At 42.7% G+C, this 21,467-nt stretch overlaps 1 protein-coding gene across 15 annotated transcripts in view; it reads right to left on the reverse strand.

Annotated features, from left to right (window-relative positions):
• The window catches only part of PPFIBP1 (PPFIA binding protein 1), a 207,300-nt gene extending 206,554 nt beyond the window's left edge, over positions 1–746 (reverse strand). For 14 of the 15 annotated variants that reach the window (XM_024991420.2, XM_024991422.2, XM_010805397.4 and 11 more), the window contains exon 1: positions 571–738. The gene's annotated coding sequence lies outside the window, so the exon portion shown is untranslated. Of the gene's footprint in view, positions 1–570 lie in introns of all 15 variants that reach the window. The other variant, NM_001304798.1, reaches the window with a different exon arrangement.
• Between the last annotated feature and the right edge of the window lie 20,721 nt (positions 747–21,467).

Raw genomic sequence — 21,467 nt, forward strand, 5'->3', positions numbered from 1 at the left:
GTTTTCCCACAAGCTCATAATTAATACACTCCAAGTGAATTTCTCACGTTCTGACGGAACTATAAAAAAGGATTTCTTATATTAGGATATGAAAAATATGAATAACAATGACAGACTTTCATTTAAATGTAACAGACCACAGGGGAGCCAATAAAACTCAAAAACTTTTGTTCTCTCTCATCATAATTTTTGAGTCGATATTTCATAAACTTTTTGTGACATTTTAAAATAACAGCCCCCTCTATACACACACACACACACACATACACACACACACACACACACTTCTCTGATTGGGGTTCTTAAGTATTATTAGCAGACTGGGGAGGGGGCGGTGTTTAAGGACACAGACAAGATCTCACACGTCCAGTCCTGGAGGTATTTTTCACCTAAAAGCTAGTTGGGAGCCCCAGGAGTTAAGCCCTACCCCACCCACCAAAAAGTGCCCGCTCCCACTGGGAAACTGGAGTGAGCTGGAAAAGGAAATCGAGCGGTGAAAAGGAGGAGCAGCTGCAACCGCACAACGGTGCCACTACACTCCGGTCCCCGAGAGGAGCCAAACGCCCTTACCTGGGGGGAGGAGAGCCGCCAGCACGAGTTGCAAAAGTTGTGCTTCACCTTCGCCCGGAGTTCAAAGCGCCGGCACTCCGGCCCCGCCGCAGGCTGGCTGCCCCGAGTCCTCTCTCGCCCGGCTCCCGCCTTCCCCACCCTCTCGGCCCTACACCATGTCAGGAATCCGGGCAGGCACCGAGCTGGGAGCTGACATCACTCCCAGTCCCAGGTACCTCCCCTCCCTCGTGCCCTCCCACCTCCCTCCCCGCGGGAAAGAGCCATAGAGAACGCGCGGGAGGGGTGTCGGCGCGCCGCGGTTCGCGCTGATTGGGCCCTCGGACTGTCACTCAGAGGAGCCCACTAATTTTACACATTCCTCTCTGAGCCCGGCGCTGGGCTGGAAGTGGGTGTTGATGGAAAAAAATGCTGCCTTTCCTGCTATCTGTAAGGGAAGCAGAATCATGGTACGAAGAAGATCCTTGCAGGTGGTGTTTTAAACTTTTCTTGGCGCATTTCCCAATCCCCCAGGTCAGAAACGAAACTAACCTATCCAAGCCCCCCTTTGAAGGAAAAACAGTCGCCTGTGTGTCACGGGCAAGTCCGAGTCCGGCGGCGCGTGCAGCAGAAAATGGCTAGCTTGAAGTCAGACAAATAAAGGAAACCGCCAGCTCGCTCAGCTCCCCTTTTATCTTGGGGTTGCTGGGCGTTCCCTTAGAACGGGAAATTTAGAACTTCAAAAGCTCTTCGAGAAGATAGGGAGGACAATCCTAGAAACTGCGACCCAGCTCTAGATTGTTAACCCTGGGGCGTTATCGACCATGCGGTTTGCTTTTGCTTTTAGTGACGAAAATCACAGCACGCGAGCTTCCAGGCAAATAAAATTGAACCTCTGAAGTAAGAAAAATTACTGTTTTACCTTTTTTTAAAGACAGCAGGGCTGCTGTTTTTATACACAACTGAAAAGGGGTGGAAATCTCACAATTGAGTTCAGCAAGCCACAGGAGAATAATTATTGTTGAATGGAATCAACTGCAGTGGCTGAGCTATCAATTAAGAATTAACTAACATTTACCCTGGCAGCTATCAGGCTATACCCTGGCTAACAGAACAGAGAGATTCTCAGGAAATGGGTCTTTCAGTTTGACTAATAACTGCCCCAAGGCAGGACTGAATTGTGAAACGTGGCCCTCTTTATATGAGATAAAGATAGATTATCCGTCATCTTCTGGAATTACAATGAATTGACTACTGACTTTCTCTTCATTTTTATTGTTTGTTTTCTGATGAATGAGGACGTGCTTATTTTGCCATTCTGCCACAAATTGTAGAAGGGATGCACAGAGTCCACCAGTGTGTCTGAATTAATTCCCACAACCATCCTGTAAAGTGAGTGTCATTAGCCCCGTTTCAACATAAAGGAATGAAAAGCTCAGCAAGGTTACATAAGTACATTGCTCCAGAACTGCAGTTGAAACCAAGGTTTATTGGATTCTGAAGCTATTTCTTCTCTCTAGAGCAGTGATTGCCCACAATCTACACACATATTATAATGCCAAAAAAAAAAAAAAATCCACCGACCCCAGCAACTGCTCTCACAGACCAATTTCTATATTATCAACATTATGCTGTTTGTCAAACCTACACTGTTCCAAGCTCCTAACTTTACTGAATCCATTTTCCCCCACCTCTAAGTCCTTCTATGCACTACTTCCAAATGAGTTTGCTAAAACACTGTTTGGTTTTGCTGTCAGCATCTTCCCCTTCTAAATCAGGTCCCTCTTGCCATGCAATTCTTTGCTGGCCATTTAAAACTCTCTGATCTGGGCTCTATGCACCTTTCCCACCTTGTCTCCCCCTTCCAGTGTTTCCCCTTCCCAGTGAAATGGGAAACATTTCACGGCAAACTGGTCTACTCCCAGATTCTTGATTGCATCTCACCTACTGGCCTACCTGGAATCCAATCCTACCTACTCTTCTGTTTGGGAGAGCTTTGTGGGGTGTTTTGTTTTGTTTTTGAGAGTTTTTAAGATATATTCTCTTAGAAACTTTCAAAGATGTATACTGTATTATTAACTATAGTCACCATGTTGTACATTACATCCCTATGGCTTACTTATTTTGTAAATGGAAATTTTTACCTTTTAATCCCCTTCTGTGTGCTAAGTCCTACTCTTCTCTCAAAGCCTTAAGTCCTTGTCCTTGCTGTGCCCTACAGCAGACAGAAAAAGGGGTCCATTGTCTAGTTCTGCACTTGCTTGCCATGTAACTTTGTGCTGTGCTGTGCTAGGTTGCTTCAGTCATGTTCAACTCTTTGCAACCCCATGGACTGGAGCTCTCCAGGCTCCCTGTCCTTGGGATTCTCCAGGCAAGAATATTGGACTGGGTTGCGATTTCCTACTCCAGGAGATCTTCCTGACCCAGAAATGGAAACTGCATCTTTCACATCTCCTGCATGGGCAGGCAAGTTCTTTAACACTAGCGCCACCTGGGAAGACCTAGTCATTAAAATATCCATCAGAAACCTAATCACCTCTTTTATAAAATGGGACTTTAATATACTCACATCAAAGGTTATTACAATCCTTACTGAAATTGTATAGATGTGTTAACATATGGTTATCTATGTCTAGTTATATTCATTTCCTATCTTCCCAGACTCTGAAGAGGCTGCCCATGCCTAATACCTTTGTATTCCTTACCCCCAATTCAAGAAAAACATTCAATAAAAATATAGGATGGAAAATGGATTGGCAGATCACCTCTAACCCTGCTCCCTTCCTTAAATGCACCCAACCCCAAACAATCTCATAGCTAGAAACCATAACTACTTAACTGTGCTGTACTTAGTCATGTCCAACTTTTTGCAACCCTATGGACAGGAGCCTGCCAGGCTCCTCTGTCCATGGGGATTCTCCAGGAAAGAATACTTGATTGTGTTGCCATGCCCTCCTCCAGGGGATCTTCCCAACCCAGGAGCTGAACCCAGGTCTCCCGCATTGCAGGGCAATTCTTTACCGTCTGAGCCACCAGGGAAGCCCAAGAATACTGGAGTGGGTAGCCTATCTCTTCTCCAGGGGATCTTCCTGAGTCAGGAATCAAACAGGACTCTCCTGCATTCCAGGTGGATTCTTTACCAGCTGAGCTACCTTAACTATCTCTCCCCATTTCCTTTTCTCAATCTTAGTGCCCTGGCAACAATCCCCTCTTCTTACTCTCCCACTATTCATGCAGCAACCCTTCACGGCCTCAGGCATTTTCTGCACCAACCACTTAACCTGCCTCTTAGCCACCCATTCCTCCTTGTCCCTCAGTCAGGGACACACTTGTCTGGAGCCTGCTCTGCTTTGCTCTCCCAGATGCTCTCCAACAGCGGCTGGATGGCTACCAGTCATTTTTCCAGTCCCAGTCATAGGAAGCCTGCCTGGCTCACATTCCAGCAGCAGGAGATGGGGGGAGGGACTGTCCCACCCCCACAGGGATGGCAGGATAGAATAACAGGAAGTTGCCTCCCATCCCCTCTGCAGCTGGAGTGATAACAGCTGTCATCTGTGTCCAGAAAACAGAAGACTCAAGAGGAAAACAGCAAATAGGCCCCGGGCTGGAGCAGTAGTGTCCAACCAGGGGTTCCAGAGTGGGTGAGAAAGGAACCCAGAGGGTGAGATTTCAGCTTCCTTCTCCCCACCTCTCCCTCCCCTCCCCCTTAATTAGAGTTACAGCTCTTAGCTATTGTATCAATACATTTGCAAGCATGCAAAGTCACTTCAGTCTTGTCTGACTCTTTGAGACCCTATATGGATTGTAACCCACCAAGCTCCTCTGTCCATGGGATGGGATTCTCCAGGCAAGAATACTGGAGTGGATTGCCATGCCCTCCTGCAGGGAATCTTCCTGACCCAGGGGTGGAACCTGCGTCACTTACGTCTCCTGCATTGGCAGGAAGGTTTTTTACCACTAGCATTACCTGGGAAGCCCATCCATTCATTTAGGCTTCACTCTAGCACTTCATTTTGCAAAGAGATCTAACTCTTCAATAAATAGATTGAAACCAATGGCCTCTGGGTGTCTTGCTGCTGCTGCTGCTAAGTCACTTCAGTCGTGTCCGACTCTGTGTGACCCCATAGACAGCAGCCCACCAGGCTCCCCGGTCCCTGGGATTCTCCAGGCAAGAACACTGGAGTGGATTGCCATCTCCTCCTCCAATCCATGAAAGTGAAAAGTGAAAGTGAAGTCGCTCAGTCGTGTCCGACTCTTCGCGACCCCATGGACTGCAGCCTACCAGGCTTCTCTGTCCATGGGATTTGCCAGGCAAGAGTACTGGGGAAGCCCCAAAGTATCAGGACATTGAGGGGAGCAAAATAGGATACCCAGTGTCTACCCATTATCCTGGATCTTAACTTATTTAATGAAAAAGTCCATTTACAGCTCCTGTGGCTTCAGCACCAATCAACTCTGAGGGTCTAGATATGTATTTTCTGTCAAATTATTCCTATGATCAGCCTGACCTATAGTTCCTATGAGTTTTGTCAGATAATAATGACTGTGGGGTTGGGAAGGGCACACTGTGAAAGCAGGGGGGGAAAACCTGCAGAGAATAACAGCACTAGAACTTAAAATGGACCCTAAAGGTCATCTGGTATAACCACCTATTGGATGCCAGATCCCTTTCTACTGTGGTCCTGACAAGTGGCCTTCTGAATTTATCTGGCAACAAGGGGCACAAAAGCTGAGAGAACATACCACCACTGAAATTCTTCTCCTGGAAACCCATATCCTGCTTTTCTGACTATTTTCCCAAAACCCTCTGTCTTGTGTCTTTTAATCCTCACAACCATCCTGTATGGTGAGTGTCATTAGCCCCATTTTAACATAAGGAATCAAAGGTTCAGCATGGTTACATAAGTAAATTGCTCTAGGACATCCAGAACTGGGATGAAAACCAAGGTCTCCTTGACTGCAAGCCATCTTTTCTTTATCTCCCCAAAGCACTGATTGTCCACAATCTGCTCTCTTTCAGCTCTGTGCTCTGGAGTAGCAGAGAGCAGCCTGGCTTTTTCTATTCCTCCCACCCCCAAGCCTGTACAGGCCCAAAGTTTATTTAGAAACAGACACCAGTAGAGGCTGACCCCACTCATAAAAGTTGTGTCCTTCGCTGACTGGTCTTTATAGGCTTCCATCTTCAGCTCTCCAAAGCACAGTCATGACCACTCTTGGTACTTTCAGAACAAGTGAACATCGCCCAAACACCTCTCTGGCATCCAGAGATCCTTACATTGTGGCCGCCAACCTGCCTTTCTGAATGTATCGTCTTCTCTGCTTTATACTCACACACTCTGCAAATGAATGACTTTGCACCCATATTCTCTAAGAATCTTTCCTCAGTTAAGAAGAATCCTTGCCCATTTCTGCTAAAGTCCACCTCCCAGGGTGGTTGTGATAATCTGATGTCATATGCAAGATAACAAAACACGTCGCCTGACACATAATGAGTCATTAGTAAACATCTTCCTTTATCTTAGGACAGAAAACAATTGTACTATTATTTTTATATATGGCCTATGGCTCTCACTGACTGTAAGTTCCTTACAGTTCTTAAGGGCAAGATGCCAATTTGCTTCATCTTTATGTTCTTTACAGAATTTAGAACCATTCATCATCCTATGGACATTCAACAAAAATTCACCAAATGAGTGAATGAGGCTGTCTTTTGATTAAGACTTCTAACCTACTGTAGGCTGTGTCTTTAGAAGTTCAAGAAAAACCCCCACTAGCATGATCCTAGAGGACCTGGGTACCTCAAATTGCTCTCATCCTAGTCACATTGCCAAACACAGAGGGGGTTGAACACATGGTATAAATCATGAACCCAAATTCAGATGAAACAAGCTTAGCTTTAGAATTCCTTCTTAGAGGAAATTGCCGCTTATTCTGTCTGATTCTATGCACGGTGTTGGTGATAACCCAGATACCATTTTAATATTCTTCAGCTGAATACTGAGTTACTGCTCAGCTGTCACCGCTGGCATCATTTGTGAACCCAGTTCTCCTTCCCATTCCCTGCCTGCCCATGGAGGACAGGTTAGAAATAGGCCCAACATCTCATTCCAAGCAGAGTCTTATTTTATTTTAAACATTTTTGTGTGGACCATTGTTTAAGTCTTTATTGAGTTTGTTACAATATTGTTTCTATTTTATGTTTTGCTTTTTGGCCATGAGTCATGTGGGAGCTTAGCTCCCTGACAAGAGATTGAAGCCACAGCCTCTGCATTGGAAGGCCAAGTCTTAACCACTGGCTGGCCAGGAAGTCCCAGCAGTCTTATTTTAATCACTCTTTCCTTGCAACCCAGGTTGTGGTGCTTTTCTTTGGCTATCCACCAGAGAAATCCAAATACCTAGTTACATTCAACATTTCCATTGTATTATTCTATTTATAAAAGGAAAATTTTAAACTAAAAATAGAAACTATTTGTTCTCATGGTATTTGATTAATGTTCAATTAATGGTTCAGTTGAACAAATTAAAACTCCTTTAAACAATCCATCCCATTTATAAATACAGTTAATTCAGTTTCATAAAAGTGTGTCTGATTCCTCTACTCAAAGAGAGGTCAACAGGATGGAGAGTTGGACCGTTCAGTATATAATAGTAATTCTTATTTTCCATTCCAGGCAGATAGTATGCATAGCATTCTTCCCAAGCAAGTCAAGCCTTTTTGCAAGCTGTCAGGTCTTTCCTGGGGTGACAAGTCACTGCCATTTCTTCCTACCAACATGCACTGTGCACAGACCTCTTTAGAGGTCCTGGGAACATGCTCGATCAACAATAGGGCATTACTCATAACCAGTAACTCCACCTAGATTTTTCACCTGCTACAATATAACTAAGGCTCATTTTTCAAATAATATAGCTCACTACTAATCAAAATGTATCTAGTTTGACATAGTGGTGTGCCCCATTCTCTGGACTGTGCCTCCAAGCGAAAGTGAAAGTTGCTCAGTTGTGTCCGACTCTTTGAGACCCCAGGGACTATACAGTCTGTGGAATTCTCTAGGCCGGAATACTGGAGTGGGTAACCTTTCCCTCCTCCAGGGGATCTTCCCAACCCAAGGATCGATCCCAGGTCTCCTGCAATGCAGGAAGATTTTTTACTAGCTGAGCCACAAGGGAAACCCAGGCCTCCAACTGACCCATTAATTCCTCCTCACTCACCTTTTCACCTGGATCATCATTAAGTTACTGTTACTTTATTCAATCTCTCCTAATCTTTAACTAGAATTCTTCTACATAACTAGAATTTATATTTTAAAATGGCATGTCAGACTTTAATCCAGAAGCCTCTGTCTACACGGATTAAGAGGAATGAGTTTTAGAACAGATATGAGATGTTAATGAGTTTATAAAACAGATATAAGATGAGGATGGGACAACTGGTTTAGACAAATGTTTTCATTAAAGGAACTTTCTTGCAAGTTGAAACAAGTTGCTGATAAACTAATCTTCACGCTGGAGCATCTTATCGCTCAAATCCTATAAAAAATATGTTTCTCTGCTACCTTCCCTTGCTCTTCCAGATTCTATCTCCAGAAGAGCCTCTCCACTGATGAATGCTGATTGTGTAACATCTGAATTGCCAGATAATTAGTACTGTGGTTTGTTAAACTAGTTAAGGTATGAAAGAAGCAAAGAGGAATTATGACAGCTATCACTTCTGTGTGTCTGTCTTTAAAATACTTTAAATCTCTTCCCTCTTATTTTACCTTATATAATCTCCATGTGACCCTACATTGTTTAAATTCTGAATTAGATGTAACAGAATAGCCATAGAAAAACTACCTTTTACATTACAAGACGCCATCTCTGAAAAAGATCATCACCCATTCTTGATAAAAGGAAGTGTAAAAAATAGCACCTCTTATTTGGCAAAATTAAATAAAGCACTTCATGTACACTGAGTTATAAGACCTAGGACCACTTGACATTTTTGAGTTTCAGTTTTTCATCTATTAACGGGATAGCAATAATTCTAAAGAAAAAATGCATTCAGGGTGGTGCCATGACACTCTGAATGAGACTACCCTTCTTCTGGAGGAGTCTAAAATGTTTCCCAACACAAGGGATTCTCAGTTAGTATCCTGAGACCCTCACCACCTTGAACAGTACAGCTTGGACCATAGACACCCACTCAAATCAAAACAATCCAGTATAAACTTGGCAGCAGCCTGGGACAAACAAGCATAGGACTCTTCTGCAGAGCTCTGTACTGAATATTTCCTAGGGGGCCCTATCAAATCCTCTCTCAAGACATTGCATGTGAGACACATAGAAAACCAGATGATAGGGGCTTTCCTGGTGGTCCAGTGGTTAGGAATCTGCCTGCCAATGCGGGGGACACGGGTTTGATCAAGGGAATGTCAGTCCACTCCAATATTCTTGCCTGGAGAGTTCCATGGACAGAGGAGCCTGGCAGGCTACAGTCCATGGGGTCACAAAGAGTCAGAGATGACTGAGCGACTTTCACTTCACTTCACTTCACTTCACTTCTGGGAAGATCTCACATGCTCCAGGGCAACTAAGCTGTGTGCCACAACTACTGAGCCAGCGCACGCTAGAGCCCATGCTCCACAGCAAGAGAAGCCACCGCAATGAGAAGCCCACTCCACCCAACAAAGAGTAGTTCCCCTCACCCTGGTAACTAGAGAAAGCCTAAGTGCAACAACAAAGATCCAATGCAGCCAAAAATAAAATAAGTAAATAAATCTTTAAAAAGAAAACAAAACCAGATGATAGAGTAGAGCAGAGAAAGAGCAAAGGGGCCTGCAGAATGAAGGCAATAAACAGAAGCATGAATAACTAGAAACATGATGTAAAGAAAATGAGGTCAGAAGAAAATCACTCAAGTAAAACATAAAGCAGAAAGGGATGGATGCTGAGAGTCACACAAAAAAGTGGGTAAAAGAGTCTCACACAGAAAAGGTAGTAATCAGATGAAGTGGTAGACACCATGAGGGCAGTGGACAGTAGATGCAGAAGTAATAAAAAATATAACAATAATAAAAATGATAATGGGAGGAGGGAGGAGGGTTCAGGATGGGGAACACGTGTATACCTGTGGCGGATTCATTTCGATATTTGGCAAAACCAATACAATATTGTAAAGTTTAAAAATAAAATAAAATTTTAAAAAATGATAATAGGAAATTCCAATTTCTGTGTGCCTGGTACTATTTTTAATGCTTTAAATATATTAACTTCAACCCTGTGAAGTCTGTTTCCATTTCACAGGTGTGGAAACTAAGCCGGAGAGTTTAAATAGCTTCCCCAAGGTCACAGGCTCCCCAGGCGGCATTGGGGGTGATGAACCTGCCTGCCAATGCGAGAGATGCGGGAGACCTGGGCTCAGTCTCCCGGGTCGGGAAAATCCCTGGAGAAGGGCATGGCACCCCTCTCTGTTATTCTTGCCCGGATAATCCCATGGACAGGGGAGCCCATCGGGCTACGGTCCACAGGGTCGCAAAGAGTTGGACATGACTGAAGTGACCTAGCATGCATGCACACCAGAGGTCACATAGTAGGAAGTAGTATGACTCAACCCAGTTTGGCATTAGAGTCTGCTGAGAGAGAAGCAGAGTTACAAGGAGGATAGACACGTAGAGATCCTGTTGAATCCTTAACCATGGGCAGGCTTGGTGGTCCAATGATTCCCTGGCTTTTCCTTCATTTCCCGGGAACTCACGCTAAATCTCTGTCACCCGAGGTAAACTGAACATGCTCTAATGCCTTCCCACTTGAAAGAGGCTAACTAATACCATGACTTCAAATGAGATAATAAATGAGAGCATTTACCTTCCCTGAAATAAATAGGACAAGTGAAGTGTTTTTATTCTGAAATGAGATCAAAGTTCTGAAGAAGTGGTCTAGTGATCAAGACTGATAACTGTTTGTCTCTAAATCCTGTTCCTTTTCGATACCATGGTGGGCCAGCCTCTGTCTGTCTTGGAGGTATATTTTGCCACATGCTGTGGGAATTTCAGAACGTATTTGTTTTCAACGTGTAATTATCATTACATATTAATTAAATATGATTATATTAATTACATGACCCTGTTCTACCTCATTCCTTCTCTAAGCAACTAGAATGAAGAGGCTGTGATTACAGGGGCAATGAACAAAGGCCAAAGGAAAAGGAGCTTAAATATTGCTTTATCTTTCTACCACCTCTCATAGCAGCAGCCATCTCACTTAGGGCCTTAAAGGAGTTTTAGATGTATCCTAATTACAATGAGAACACAGTCAGGATGTATCTTACTACCATCTTCTGGTTTCCTTAAAAATAAAGCCTCTCTCAATCAACCCCAATTTGCTTTCATGAGTATCTTTGTGAGAGTGACCACTGGTCCAAGGACAGACTCAATTTTCTAGTAGGATTCCTCTGAAAGGGTCTAAGGTTTGCCACCAAAAGGGCAATCAATGCGTATTATGAATCAGTGATTCCAGCATCATGTTAGGAAGAAAAAGTATTGGAACCTAGATTTGACCCTGCTTTAAGAAAGGTTATTTTACCAAAAATTGAAATCTACTGAAATACTTCAGAAGATTAAGAATTTTATGTCTTGTACCAAAAATTATTTCTATATGATATTATTGCTTGAAAAAATATTAGTGTTGAGCATTTTATTCTAATCCATTCAAACTAGCTGGCTTTCAAAAGGTAATAAATATGTCAAAGAAATTATCTGCCCCTTTCCAAAGTGCCACTCAGAATCCCGTGACTTTCTTTACCTCCTAATGAGGATTAAATTTATATGGATCAGCTTTATTTGTCTTGCCCTATTTTAGGCATCAGGGTTGTGTTCAGTTGCCTTCTAAAGCTTTATTTATTTATAGAGTAAAAGAGTCATATGTGTGGAAATAATAACACTTTTGTCAGAAAGTCAGGCAGCAATACAGAAGCTCTAGGGATCCAAATGCCACTTTCAGTGGAGCATACTTCCTCGGGAGGAGGAAGAGAGAGGGGGGAGGAGAAAGAAATTTCATGCCCTGCAGCAGATATCCTAAGACCATAAATAAGCAAATTATCAGACAGTCTGCACTGTTCACCCTAGCAGTCTCTCAGCTCTGAATCCCTGTCACTTTCCCTTCCCACTGTCCCCACCCCAAAACACACATACACACTCTCCGCTCCCCCGACTGATGGTTCCTTGGTCATAAATAAAGAAAACAAACTATTCTTTTGATCCTGGAGCTCATCTCAGGCAAGACATTTTTTTTTTTCAGGCAAGACATTTAATGTTAAATTTTGAACACCTTTCTTGATCACCGTTCATGTTCACTGAGAGCTTTAGTCCTAGAATTCTCACAATTCTGGAGGCTGGAAGTCTAAGATCAAGGTATCGACAGCACTGGTTTCTTCCCAAGGGTTTCTTTTTGTTTTGTAGATGGCTGCCTTCTATATCATCACTTGGTCTTGGGATTAAGACCCACCCTAATGATCTTATTTTGGGCTTCCTTGGTGGCTCAGATAGTAAAGAATCTTTCTACAATGCAGGAGACCCAGGTTCTATTCATGGGTGGGGAAGATCCCCTGGAGAAGGGAATGACAATCCACTCCAGTATTTTTGCCTGGAGTATCCCATGGACAGAGGAGCCTGGTGGACTACGGTCCATGGGGTCACAAAGAGTCAGACACAACTGAGTGACACACACACACACAATGACCTCATTTTAACTTAATTATCTCTCTAAATACTCTATCTGCAAATTTCCTCATATTCTGAGGTATGACTAGGACTGCTGCATCTGAATTGCAGAAGGGTATACAATTTGTTTCATTCACTCTGCTCTACTTGTCTTCACAAATACCTGTATAAGTGTGTGTGTGTGTGTGTGTGTGTGTGTGTACGCGCACGCCTGCGCTCAATCACTCAGTCATGCCCGACTCTTTGAGACCTCATGGACTGTAACCCATCAGGTTCTTCTGTCCATGGGATTTTCCAGGCAATAATACTGGAGTGGATTGCCATGACTTTCTCCAGGCGATCTTCCAGTTCAGGGGTTGAACCAGGTTCTCCTGTATTGAAGGCAGATTCTTTACTACCTGAGCCACCAGTGAAGGCCCCATATGAATATTTACACCCGTATAAATCTGTAAGATTGATTCTTCTTACCACCAGGAGGAAAATCAGAGGTATTGAAAGGTCAGTACTTGCTCTGGTTGAACAACATGGCAACACAGGAGCTATATTAGTATAATGATAGCGCTGGGTCCAAACCTCAGCTCTCCTGGCACTGAATCTACTGCTGGGCCTCTCCTGCCTTTTACAACCTGCACACCCAGACACCACTGCCAGAAAAGACAGTCCCTCTCTACAATTATAGGTTCTTGGACGGTCTCTGCTGTTGGTAGGTTTCAAAATAGCACAGTTAACTCTGATTCTAGCCAGGAAAAAAAAAAATCACTACTCTTCTACTCACACAAAGGCACCTCTTTGGAGTGCAACCAGCATACCAGAGTGTAGCCTCTTTATCTCATTATTTTACCAGCTCCAAGCTGTAAGCAGTAAGCAGTGAGAAGTTTGCTGAGATAACCAGCGGGTAAGGTAACTCATTTAAATGATAGAACAGGAAATCCATTTCTAGTTTGGACATGGATAGTGTTTTAATGTGAACAGATCTGGAGTCTGGGCGGAAGACCTGGGAGTATTATAGTACAGAGTGGCAAGGAGAGGAGCCACCAGATTTCTTCTTTCCAAGGAAAGGTTCTTTGGTGACAGGTGGGCCAGGAAAGCTTTTGTTGTGCTTTGCTTTCAGGTATAGTGGGATGGGAAGGGTGGCAGACCTCAGACAAGAGTATTCTCTGGTCTTAGAGACTAACATTGGGCAAGTTACTTTACCTCCTCACACCTTAATCTCTTCTCTGCAACTTGATGCTTTAAAGCCCCATTCTATTTCTCAAACTCTGCAATCGTTGATGGTATACTGAATGTTCTTTGTACAACCAAAAGCATGATATATTATTTTTATTAAATTATGAAAATATGAAGAAATCCTTATATCTATGGGTAAACCAGACAACATCTTAACCAACTGATTAAAATTAGCATCACTAATGAGGACCAGTTGGACTTGGTATGCTTAAAGATAAGATGCACACAGTATCAGTTAGGTAATATCCTGGCCTCCAATGCATAAATCTGAATCTAATCACTAGGAAGCATTAAACAAACCTAAACTGAGGACATAATGCAAAATAATTTGCCTACTCTTAAAAAATGTCCGTGGCATGGAAAACAAAGAAACCTGAGAAAGCCGTCCAGATGAACAAATAAGACAAGTTATATACGAGCCTGAACTAGATCCTGCTAGAGAAGAATTTCTATAAAGGACAGCTGACAGGATTAGAATATGGATAGTAGATTAAAGTAACGCATCGATGTTAGATTTCCTAAATTTTATAACCATACTGTTGCTCTGGAACAGAGCATTTTTGTTTTTAGGATATATGTATTCACTTCATGGGAAATAGATGGGGAAACAGTGGAAACAGTGTCAGACTTTATTTTTCTGGACTCCAAAATCACTGCAGATGGTGACTGCAGCCATGAAATTAAAAGACGCTTACTCCTTGGAAGGAAAGTTATGACCAACCTAGATAGCATATTCAAAAGCAGAGACATTACTTTGCCAACAAAGGTTTGTCTAGTCAAGGCTATGGTTTTTCCTGTGGTCATGTATGGATGTGAGAGTTGGACTGTGAAGAAGGCTGAGTGCCGAAGAATTGATGCTTTTGAACTATGGTGTTGGAGAAGCCTCTTGAGAGTCCCTTGGACTGCAAGGAGATCCAACCAGTGCATTCTGAAGGAGATCAGCCCTGGGATTTCTTTGGAAGGAATGATGCTAAAGCTGAAACTCCAGTACTTTGGCCACCTCATGGGAAGAGTTGACTCATTGGAAAAGACTCTGATGCTGGGAGGGATTGGGGGCAAGAGGAGAAGGGGACGACAGAGGATGAGATGGCTAGATGGCATCACTGACCGAATGGACATGATTCTGAGTGAACTCTGCGAGTTGGTGATGGACAGGGAGGCCTGGCGTGCTGCGATTCACGGGGTCGCAAAGCGTCGGACATGACTGAGCGACTGATCTGATCTGATCTAATTCAATTATTATAGAGTAAAAAGAACAATATGGACAGGCTTTCAAATGGTTCAGAAAATTTATTGAGAAAGAAATTAATAAAGCAAATAGTGGCAAAATGTTAAATATTGGTGAATTGGGTAAATGATATGTAGGATTACTCATTTAGCAAATTTTCAATAAGTTTAAAATTATTTTAAGATGAAATCTTTTTTAAAAGTAGTGCATGTTCACTGCATAAAAGTTTCTGAAGAAGGAAAATCACTTGCAATCCCTCTAGCCAGAGATAAACATTAACCTTTTGTATATCTGGTGTTTCTTTGGAGGAAATTCCCTGGTGACAGCTGCACGGGATGAGTATTTGTTGTTGTCACAAGTACAGGGGAGTGTGGAGGGTGGCAGATCGGGACCAGTAATTGGTTTGTTGGAGCCTGTGATCTAGTCTGGCCAAGGGTTCCCAAGATGAAGTCTGCTGGGAATTTCTGGGAAAAATGTTTTTTCCCTCTGTTGTTTTCTTCTGTTCCTCATTGTACCATGGGGACATGTTTGAAGTAGCCACCTTGAGACCAAAAGGGGAAAGTCAAGAAAATGTAAGATAAGGTGATTGAAAACACTGACATTATTGAGCTGCTTAATTAATCACCCTAGCTGCAGATAATTCATCACACGAGGTAATAAATGCCCTGACTGGACTTCCCTAGTGGCTCAGTGGTGAAGAATCAGTCTGCCAGTGCAGGAGAAATGGGTTCAATCCCTGGTCTAGGAAGATTCCACATGCTGCAGAGCAACTAAACCAGTGCACCACAACTACTGAGCCTGTGCTCTAGAGCCCAGGAACTGCAACTACTGAAGCCCAAATGCCCTAAAGCTGTGCTACACAATAAGAGAAGCCACCACAATGAGAAGCCTTCCCACCACAACTAGAGAAAAGCCTGCACAACAACAAAGACCTCGATGATAGCCAATAAATAAAATTATATTTAAAAAATCTTTATTCTTTAAGCCAATATTATCTAGGTATACTATTGCCTCCCACCTGTTAAACCTCTACTGTTAAATAAGACAGTCAACCATTTGCTTTGCTCATCTATCAATCACATGTAGCAAAAGCTCTTCCAAAGGAAAAGAAGTCGTGGGACCAAATCTGAATTTTGAGCATGTGGCCAGTTCACCTAGAGAACACAAGTTTCCAGATTAAGACAGAAACTGAGTAGCTTCATGCCCAGAAAGTGAGAAAGGAAGGTCCAATCTTACTCTCTGGTGCAGAGAGGCCCTAAGTACTAGACAAAGTCACTGGACTTGCTTTAGCTTCCTGAAGAAGATTCAGGGAGGGCAGTAGACAGCGAAGGAAGCAGAAAAGTTTGTAGTCCCTGGCCTCGGTGTCTGTGGGTAAAGAGTGGACCGCTGGCCATTCCAAGACTATGTCAATGACCTTTGTATTGACATGACTCCTGGGAGCAGTGATCAATGGTGGAGATGATGCTGGAGAGGCGGAACACGGCAGGTGGTATTTGGAAGCTTCAGTACTGGTGGAAGCTGTGCTTGACACGACAAATGTTAATTCGTTGATTCATTAAGCTCTCACCGAGCTTACAATCTAGTTTTGAGGGGCTGTGTGTCACATGAAAAGGATTATTGTAGCCAGACAGATCTAGATTCAAATCCTGACTCTACCCTTTATCATGGGACTGTGATCACACTACTTATCCTCTCTGTGCCTCAGTTACCTCATGTATAAAAATGAGAATGATAACAATACCTGGCCACAAAATACTTGTAAGGATTAAATAATAAAATGTATGTGAAGTGTTTAACACAGTCCATGGATCACAGGAACCATTTCCCAAACAACATGGCTCTTGTTCTTACTGTCATCTTTTTAACGTGTTGTTATATTATTGTTGTTGTTGTTCAGTTGCTAAGTCGTGTCCGACTCTGTGACCCCATGGATTCCAGCATGCCAGGCTTCCCTGTCCTTTACTATCTCCTGGAGTTTGCCCAAATTTATGTTCAAGGAGTCAGTGATGCTGTCTAAGCATTTCATGCTATATTATTAATTAAAACAATAATTGTTACTGTTGTTATTCATATTATAATTATCCACATTTGTGCTCTTGTATTAAAGAGGATGTGCTTCCCTGGTGGCTCAGTGGTAAAGAATCTGCCTGCCATTGCAGGAGATGCGAGTTTGATCCCTGGGTTGGGAAGATCCCCTGGAGAAGGAAATGGCAACCCACTCCAATATTCTTGCCTGGGAAACCCCATGGACAGAGGAACCTGGTGGGCTACAATCCATGTGATTGAAAGAGTTGGACACACTTAGCAACTAAACCATCACCACCACCACCACTACAGAGGATAGAATTTTGCTGAAATTAATTTACCCTAGGGAGAAGGCAATGGCACCCCATTCCAGTACTCTTGCCTGGAAAACCCCATGGGCAGAAGAGCCTGGTAGGCTGCAGTCCATGGGGTTGCGGAGAGTCAGACATGACTGAGCGACTTCACTTTCACTTTTCACTTTCATGCATTGGAGAAGGAACTGGCAACCCATGCCAGTGTTCTTGCCTGGAGAATCCCAGGGATGGGGGAGCCTGGTGGGCTGCCATCTATGGGGTTGCACAGAGTCGGACACAACTGAAGTGACTTAGCAGTAGCAATCTACCCTAAAACTGAATGTAGCCATTTCTGCAAGACCACCAAAGGAGGTTGGGTTGAGTTCATGTGCTCCTAATGCTGGAGTCAAAAAGCATTCATTGCTGTCTTCCTCAACACCTTTCACATAAGCCCCTGAAAGCCTGAGTGTCACAGGCTGTGAAGGTCTCAGGAGTCACATGAGTATTCTCTCTCCAATCAGCCTTAATCTCTCCTGGAAAGATTACCTCAATCTGAGAAGAAACAATGCACTTTTCCAAATGCACAGAAAACATCACTCACTTTGGAAGCAATTTGTATCATTAAAAGTACCCCCAAGACAGAGGTCTTTCAGAAAAGACTTTTCACTTTCCCCTTAGTGCCACACAGACTGTATCTCAAGGAAGAAATTATGAAAATATGGAACAAATTATTTCTGTATCCACACAAAGGAACTTTAACTGTGTAGTGTGGTCAGAATATCACATTTGGCATTGTTTTGAAAATGCCTGGATCTCATCAAGTGACATCAGTAGGACATTTGGCCTTGTATGGGACTGCTTATTAGTCAAATGCTCTTCATTTAGTAAACTCAAATGTCACCATAGACACTACTGCTTGTTTTTATTCTGGAAAACAAAACAACCACAGAGACAACACAGGCATTTGGTAAAGCACTGGTTCAATCACTAAAAGAAGTCCCTTAACTCAAGTAGCCTTAGTTTCATCCTTCACCTAGACCCAAATTCCACTTGCACACAGTGACACCTAAAATAATATCGACAGAAGGAACCACGCTTCTCTTCCTCCAGGCTTCCCAGGTGGTGCTAGTTGTAAAGAACCCACCTACCAATGCAGGAGATGTCAGACAGTGGGTTCGTCCCTCCAGGGAAGATCCCCTGGAGGAGGGCACAGCAGCCCACTCTAGTATTCTTGCCTGGAGAATCCCATGGACAGAGGAGCCTGGTGGGCTACATTTCATAGGGTCACAAAGAATCTGACATGACTGAAGTGACTTAGCACCTTCCCTTTTCTAAGGTAAAGAAAACTTTTGCTCAGAAACATTCCTTCCATCAGTAAATAAATCCTCAAATCTCATTGGTCAGAATTGAATCACATGTTTACATCTAAAGCAATCACTGGCAAGGGGATTGGGGCCACTATGATTGCCTTGGTCAATCAGGATCTAATCCAGAGTCACATCAAACAAGGGTAGATATGTGAGCAATAAGAGGAGGAAGTGGAAATGGTGACTAGAGACATTCTGCTGGAGTATTTTGTGCTTTGTCCTGTTTGTTAAGCAACATCACTCAGAAATTAGTCTGTATCAATAAAATCAGTCAGGAATTCCTTGGCGGCCCAGTAGTTAGGACTCCATGGTCCCACTGCCAAGGGCTGGGTTCAGTCCTTGTTCAGGGAACTAAGATCCCACAAGCTGTGTGACATGGCCAAAAATAAAATAATAGAATATCAGTTACAAATTAAAAGAAATAAAGAAAAACCATCATCCTAAGCAGTCAAATTGAGACAAAAACCATGTAACACATGGTTAGTAACTGTTCTGTGACACTGAATATTAACCAGTCTCCTAAAAACCATGATTGATAGAAAAAGAGATCCAAAAACTGAAATTAAAAAATAAAACACATAAAAACCAAAAACTTAATTGATTTACACTTCATGAAGTTATATGAAAATTGAAACTAATCTCCTAGGTAACTAACAGGTCCACCCTCACACACACCATCCCCCATTTCAAACTAAGTGTCTTGTGGGAAATTTCTAACTTTCTCCAGTTCTGCTTGGCCATAAACCTGGGAACCCTTGATTTGAAGATAGTGTCTCATTCAGCCCTAAACCAAGGTGAGCAGTACAATGTTAGGCGAAATTTTGCTGGCCAATTAATTTAATTTTGCTTCCTTGTGACCCAGTAAGAACTGGACATCTTACTACATTTGTTGGCTCAATCTGTTCTCTCCTTTCTAGCCTAGGATGGTTTCAGGGTCTGTAAGAATGACTTTAGCTAGCATAACTGGGAAACTCACCTGCCATACACAGAACATGTTTTCCTCTTTTCCCTTTAATCTTTTATTCAGGTGCAAACCTCTCACAGATCTTTTTCCTCCCTCAGGATGTCCTACACCTTATTTTAAACTTTGACTATCTCTCCCTTGTTGTTGCTGTTGTTCAGTTACTTAATCCTGTCCGACTCTGCGACCCCATGGACTGCAGCACGTCAAGTTTCCCTGTCCTTCATCAACTCCTGGAGCTTGCTTAAACTCATGTCTGTTGAGTCAGTGATGCCATCCAACCATCTCTTCCTCTGTCACACCTTTCTTGGCCTCAGTCTTTCTCAGTATCAGGGTCATTTCCAATGAGTCAGCTCTTCGCATCAGGTGGCCAAAGTATTGGAGCTTCAGCATCAGTCCTTCCAGTGAATTTCCAGGGCTGATTTCCTTTATGATTGACTTGTTTGATCTCCTTGCTGTCCAAGGAACTCTCAAGAGTCTTCTCCAGCACAGATTTCTCACACAGATATCCATACCTTATTACCCTTCAGCTTTAAAATATTCTGAAGCAACAGTTAGAACCAAACATGGAAGAGACTGATTCCAAATTGGGAAAGGAGTATGTTAAGGCTGTATATTGTTACCCTGCCTATTTAACTTATATGCAGAATACATCATGCAAAATGCTGGGCTGGATGAAGCACAAGCTGGAATCAAGATTGCCAGGAGAAATATCAATAACCTCAGATACTCGGATGACACCACCCTTATGGCAAAAAGTGAAGAAGAACCAAAGAGCCTCTTGATGAAAGTGAAAGAGGAGAGTGAAAAAGCTGGCTTAAAGCTCAACATTCAGAAAACTAAGATCATGGCGTTCGGTCCCATCACTTCATGGCAAATAGATGGGGAAACAATGGAAACAATGACAGACTTTATTTTCTTGGGCTCCAAAATCACTGCAGATCATGACTGAAGCCATGAAATTCAAAGATGCTTGCTCCTTGGAAGAAAAGCTATGATCAACCTAGGCAGCATATTAAAAAACAGAGATATTACTTTGCCAACAAAGGTCCATCTAGTCAAAGCTATGGTTTTTCCAGTAGTCGTGTATGGATGTGAGAGTTGGACCATAAAGAAAGCTGAGAACCGAAGAACTGATGCTTTTAAACTGTGGTGCTGAAGAAGACCATTGGACTGCAAGGAGATCAAACCAGTCAATCCTAAAGGAAATCAGACCTGAATATGCATTGGAAGGACTGGTGCTGAAAATGAAGCTCCAACACTCTGGCCACCTGATGCAAACAGCCAACTCATTTGAAAAGACCCTGATGCTGGGAAAGATTGAAGGCAGGAGGAGAAGGGGATGACAGAGGATGAGATAGTTGGATGGCATCACCAACTCAATGGACATGAGTTTGAGTAAGCTCCGGGAGTTGACAGACAGGGAAGCCTGGCGTGCTGCAGCCCATGGGGTCGCAAACAGTTGAACAGGACTGAGCAACTGAACTGAACTGAATCATTCTGAGGAAATATTTCTTAGTGATTACTCTGCTAGTATTGCCATGGTCTTATGGGCAAATAATTTCTGTTATTATACATATAGATAATGTGGTGTCTATATAGTCCCAGTTTAGATTCTTGCTTTTGTGGAAGTTACATTTCTGTGGGAAGAGACAGATAAACAATAAACCTGATACATGAGTAATTTATTTATTATGTTAGAAGTCATGGCAAAAAATAGAACAGAGGAGAACAATTGGGAGGGACAAGGAGGGGATGAGAGAACTGCAATTTTAAATATGACAGTCCTAAGAGGTCTCATTAAGAAAATGACATTTTTAAAAAATGAGATATAATTCATATAACATAAAATCCACCATGTTATAGTGTAAAATTCAGTGATTATTTAATAGATTCATAAGATTGTGCAACTATCATCATTATCGAATTCCAAAGCATTTCTTTAGAAGAAATCCTGTGCTCATTAGCAGTCACTCCTCAACCTCAGCCATTCATCTACCTTGTCTATGAATCTGCCTGTTCTGGACATTTCACATCAACGGAATTGTACAATAGGTGACCTTTTGTGTCTGACTTCTTCTGCTTCACATAATTTTTAAAGAGTCATCCATGTTATAATGT

The sequence above is a fragment of the Bos taurus genome, chromosome 5 (assembly GCF_002263795.3).
Source record: "Bos taurus isolate L1 Dominette 01449 registration number 42190680 breed Hereford chromosome 5, ARS-UCD2.0, whole genome shotgun sequence".
NCBI lineage: Eukaryota > Metazoa > Chordata > Mammalia > Artiodactyla > Bovidae > Bos > Bos taurus.